We start from the raw sequence: 6,451 nt of genomic DNA on the forward strand, positions 1-6,451 counted from the left end.
CAATACTAATCAAAATAAGATATAATGAAGGCAGTGCAGCAGAATGTGTCCATAAATTATCTGTAATAGGAGTTAAGCCATTACCATTACGCTATATAATAATATTCTTCAACATTAGATGGTAAGATATATTCTCAATGTTCACTATGGTCAATTAAAAGCAAGGTGTTATCATTACAGGGAATGTATAACACGGTAAGTATTACTGAGCAGTATCTAAACACGATAATATCATCATACGTATCAATATGAGGTAAATTATCATCTGTTAACATACCGACGCTCCCAGCCACCAGCGTCACAGCCAAGAGAGGAAGCAAGTCTTGATTATTGCAGAAAATATACACAAACATTAATAACTGTTTACCAAGGACAACTTTCGTGTATCTATTAATATCAGAAAGTCATCATCACTGAATCCAATGATGTAATAATGCAATGAGCTCAATTTAACCCCTTCAGTACCATGACGCGTTTTAATAATAATTATTCTGCCTATTTATTGATTTCATACAGCTTCAGAAACTAATGAGGAGGATTGAAGTAGTGAAGACTGTGGACATTAATCTTTTGACCTTCATAGACTCTAGCTAATGTCAATAAAATGGTTTAATCGTACACAAATCTCAAGGCAAAAATGTGTACAAAATTGAAGGGTGAAGCTATAATTCATAAGTCAACAGGTTAGCGTGGGAAGGAGGTTCGGACCACCGTAAGGCACCAAGGCTTGTGGCAGGACAGAAGCCAGGGTCCTGCGCCTCACTAATCTCTATTGGGGGGCGCCGCTGACCATTACACGCCGCACCTCCCTTGTGGTGAGTGGCGGGGCCTCCCTGTGCAGGACCCTTGGGTGGTGGAGTCAGTGGTCACCCTCTTTGTGCGGCACGTCAAGTGTGGGCAAGTGGACCGTGCGAGCCTCATAATTAACGTGTCTCCTCCGGCCACTTCATTCCCCGCGTGGTGCTCCTCGACGCGCTAATCAGACGCGGTATAGGAATGTTTGCACCTCCTCTCCTTCTCACCTCTTTAGATTTCACCGAGGAAAGAATGATGGGGTTGATGCAGGTGTTCAACTCAAGACGAATTTGAATAAGTTAATCAGACGAGGAAGGAATGCTTGCACCTGCCTGCCTCCACATTTGTCTGTGTGGTGTCAATACCTAAACAAGAAAAATATGGATGTCGATAAATTCAACTTAATACAAGGATATTCTTTTTTATATATGTATGACGGGCTTTGGCCAATGGCAATGAAGAGAAAGGAAAAATATGTCTGCTGAGGTGTTAAGCCACAGACGGAAAGAGACAAGAGGATTAATTAAGAGTAAAAGTGTATTGAAACCTCCCTCTTGCAACTAAAATTACAGCAAATGCAAATACGCTTATAAATAATTTCCTAACACTAGAGAGAAAACATTGGCAGTTCACGTAGAAAAAAAAAAGAGCCAGAATAGTTAATAACATTTTTACATTTTCGAGGGCAAATCATCTCATTATCTGCAGTAAAAGATGGGACACCTCGCGCTGTTCTCCTGGCACACAGAACCAGCAGACATGGCAGTATTCGTCAGAGGGCGCTGAGGCTTTGAATCTTTGAGGTCGCGGCAATGTACAACTTTCCCACACTGGCCAATGACACACAGCCCCGCCGCACCTCACGCTCGCAAGTCAGCCACCTCTTACTGCAGGCATTCATTATTCCACGAAGCAGGGAAAGGCGGAGCAAGACACCTGAGTAAGCAAGCCAACACCTGCGCACGGGGGCCCGGATTCCAACCCGGGGGCAGATCACACCTGGGGTTTCTCACGAAGGTGTAATCACGCACCACCACTCACAATGCCTGGACTTTTAAACACCACGTCACAGAAACCCAGCAATGTTACGTCTGTTAATAGCAAGGTAGTAAGCTCCCCTACCCCTTCTAACCCATTCTCTCTCTCTATCCCACCTCTCTCTCTCTCTATCTCTCTCTACCTGTCTTCCCCCCTGACAACGGTCCCAGCAGGCAATGAATGCGGTCAAGGACAACACGAAAATATCACTTGAAAGGAACGTATACAAGATCTGGACACGCGCTCTTACGTCATCTCAGACTCAGAAATAGAGGGATGCTAAATATATCACCCCGTATTGACTATTCCAAGGCAATTCATCTTGGAGAACGTGGTGGTGGTGGTGGTAATGGTGGTGGTGGTGGTGGTGGTAATGGTGGTGATGGTCATGGAGGTAACTCACTTATCCATATCTGTCTGTTTATCTATTTATGTTTTATCCATGTATTTATCTATCTATAGGAGAACTTGGTGGTAGTGATAGTGATGGTGGTGGTGATGGTGGTAGTGGTAGTGATGGTGGTGGTGGTGGTGGTGGTGGTTTAGCTCTGTTCACTTATCTATATCTGTCTGTTTATCTACGTATCGGTTTTATCCATCTATCTATCTATCTATAAGTTTATCTATTTCTCTGTTTTATTTAGGCTATATATCTATTTGTGTGTCTGTTCGTTTGTCTGTCTCTATCTGTTTCTTTATTAGGCAATCTATCAGTCATTACGTGCATTTTTTTTATCATCAATGTTTATCTCTCTCTGTCTCTCAGTCTCTCTATCAGTGTCTGTCTTTCTGTCTGTCTACCTTAACTACACACACACACACACACACACACACACACACACACACACACACACACACACACACACACACACACACACACACACACACACACACACACACACACACACACACACACACACACACACACACACACACACACACACACACACACACACACACACACACACGCTCAACTCACAATCGAGAGGGCCGGGTTCGAATCTCAGTAAGCGGCGAGGCAAATGGGCAAGTCTCTTAATGTGTGGCCCCTGTTCACCTAGCAGTAAATGCGTACGGGATGTAACTCGAGGGGTTGTGGCCTCGCTTTCCCGGTGTGCGGAGTGTGTTATGTGGTCTCAGTCCTACCCCAAGATCGGTCTATGAGCTCTGAGCTCGCTCCGTAATGGGGAAGACTGGCTGGATGACCAGCAGGAGAGACCGAGGTGAATCACACATTATATATACACATATTCATCTCTCTCTCTCTCTCTCTCTCTCTCTCTCTCTCTCTCTCTCTCTCTCTCTCTCTCTCTCTCTCTAACCTAACCTAACCTAACCAAGTGGATAAGGTGATGAACGTGGGATCGGGCAAACATCCACGCGCAGGTTCGAATCCCACCACATACCGCTTTGAAGCTGTGCCATTTGTCGAGTGGTTTAGAGTTAGCTACATGTCACCATGACACCCAGGTTCTAGGTGGTTACACCAAAGATGCGCTTGGGTGGTGATATGGGCCCTAATATGGGCACCACTATAAATAAAATTGTCTGCGTCACTAATGGGCGGAAGCTGAACAGCGCTTGCCACATATACTCTTCAAGTAGGCCTACAGGCGCTATAGGCCATAACATTAAAAAAAATCCAACCTAGCCTAACTCTCTCTCTCTCTCTCTCTCTCTCTCTCTCTCTCTCTCTCTCTCTCTCTCTCTCTGGTCCATACAAATGTTAGACCACAAACTCTGTACAGCGCCGCGGAGAGCAAATCCATCACCTGATCATGACTCGTCTCTCCTCGCAGCGGTAATTACTCGGTTCCCACGTGAGGCGGCCCGGCGGATGGGAACCGCCAGAAAAACTCCTTCCCTAAGCTACCCGAGAGAAAGGCGACGAGATGGAGCTGTAGAGGGCATGCTGTTATCTACGGAGGCGCGCGCACGCACACACACACACACACACACACACACACACACACACACACACACACACACACATACATACATACATACATACACTCATTCAGATTCTACACACACACACACACACACACACACACACACACACACACACACACACACACACACACACACACACACACACACACGCCCGGTAGCTCAGTGGTTAGAGCGCTGGCTTCACAAGCCAGAGGACCGGGGTTCGATTCCCCGGCCGGGTAGAGATATTTGGGTGTGTCTCCTTTCACGTGTAGGTGCTGTTCACCTAGCAGTGAGTAGGTACGGGATGTAAATCGAGGAGTTGTGACCTTGTTGTCCCGGTGTGTGTGTGCCTGGTCTCAGGCCTATCCGAAGATCGGAAATAATGAGCTCTGAGCTCGTTCCGTAGGGTAACGTCTGGCTGTCTCGTCAGAGACTGCAGCAGATCAAACAGTGAAACACACACACAGAGAGAGAGAGAGAGAGAGAGAGAGAGAGAGAGAGAGAGAGAGAGAGAGAGAGAGAGAGAGAGAGAGAGAGAACAGTAGATAATATAGATAAATTGCATCACTCGAAATGTCAGATAAAAACATACCAGCAGTTGTTTATATTCTCTCTCTCTCTCTCTCTCTCTCTCTCTCTCTCTCTCTCTCTCTCTCTCTCTCGCCACACACATGCTGCTCCAACACTCCTCGATGAGTTGAGGGACTGACGCGTCAACCACAAGCACAACCCAGCATGGATTTCTGGACCACAAACAGCTTTAAGGATGGTCTCTCTCTCTCTCTCTCTCTCTCTCTCTCTCTCTCTCTCTCTCTCTCTCTGCAGCACTAAAGACAGTCAAATAACCTCTTGTTAATTAGAATATAGAACATAGAGGTACAGGTGTGAATGGATATATATATATATATATATATATATATATATATATATATATATATATATATATATATATATATATATATATAAAGACGATTTTAAACTTACACCAGTATTCAAAAACGCCTTCCCCTCTCACTATGACCATTTTGCAAGGCCACAGAGACAACTGGCTGGGTTTTCAAGACAGATTTTCCTTTTAATAAACTAGAAATCTTGCCAATCTATCACTAGAACCATGAAAATACTCTTAAAAACACGAGTATCTTCAACTAGAGCCTTTGGAAAGCAGTGATGGTCAGAAAGCAAAACGTTTTCAGAATACGGGTTTTGGTGTCTACGAAGAATTTCAAAACAAAAATAAAAATTAGACTCATACCGAGGTACTGTAAAGGGTTAAACGTGCAGCTTTTTAACTTCAGATTCCTTTCCTCTTGTTCTTCCTTTCCTCCTTCCTAAAAATATGTTATCTTTTTTCTACACTTTTTTTTTATAATCTTTATCGCTCAAAACTTCCCAATCAAGCCATCCTTATCTCCTTTCTTCTCTTGATTTCCATCCTGACTCACTGAAGTTTATCAGAGGCGGAGGCAGCGCTCACTCACTCACTCTTAACCCTACCCGGAGCTGTGAACTGATGAGTATTTGAACCTTTAACCCCTTCAGTACCAGGACATGTTTTCATACTCATTCTGATTACTATTTGGTGATTTTATACAGATTCAGAAATTTATGTGGCGGATTAAAACAGTGAAGTCTCTGGCCATTAATATTCTGACCTCCCTAGACCCTTCCTAATGTAAATAAAATTGTCTAATCCTACGCAACACTCAAGGTATAAAAATGTGTCCCAGCAATGAATGGGTTAAACTTAATAAAATATCAACGTTTCCTCAGACATAGATTTGTTTTTCTTTTTCAGTTTTCTAGCGTTTTCTTTCTCTTCTATATGAACGATCGTTTAAGACTTGTGTGTGTTTAATTGTTTTATTTGTATATCTACTTATTTATTTATCCATGAAAGACAGACTCCTTCAGTACCATGACGCGTTTCCATATTCATTCCGGTTACTATTTGATGATTTCATTCCTCTTCAGAAACTCATGTGGGGGATTAGAAAAGTGAAGACAGTGGCCATTAATCTTCTCACCTTCATAGACCATTCCTGATATAAATAAATTGGTCCACTCATACACAAACCTCAAGGGAAAAATGTGTTCCAGTATTGAAGGGATTAAAAGCAACAAATTTGGAATGAAAGTAGCAATCTGTGAAAAAGGTGTCTGTCATTTTTTTCGTCATTTTTCTCATTTTTTCTCGTCTTTTCTCTCTCTTCTTTAGTTTTAACCCTTCCTCGTTTTTCTTCTCTTATTTTCTCCTTTATTTTTCATCCTCTCTCTTTTTCTCCTCTTTCTTTATTGTCTTTCTTTCATTTAATCTCCTTTCCTCCTCCTCCTCTCCTTTCTACTTCTCTTCCTTTCTCTTTCCTTCACTTTTCCATTTTGCTCCCTCATGTCTATCTTTTCCTCTTCCTCTCTTCTTTTCTTCTCTTCTTTTATTTTTCTTTCAATTTTTCATCTAGTTCCATCTTCCTCCTCTCAATCGTACTCTGTTTCTCGCCTTTCTTCAAACATTTTTCTCCAGGATTCCGTTCAAACAGGCCACTGACGAATGCTTGCCGTTAAAAAATATACAGAGGCAATAATTTAAAGGTCTATTAATCGCTTGCTGGCTGCTGTAATATGCCTAAAGCGTGGCGCAGGAGAGAGAGAGAGAGAGAGAGAGAGAGAGAGAGAGAGAGAGAGA

Source organism: Portunus trituberculatus, chromosome 46 (genome assembly GCF_017591435.1).
Source record: "Portunus trituberculatus isolate SZX2019 chromosome 46, ASM1759143v1, whole genome shotgun sequence".
Taxonomy (NCBI): Eukaryota; Metazoa; Arthropoda; class Malacostraca; order Decapoda; family Portunidae; genus Portunus; species Portunus trituberculatus.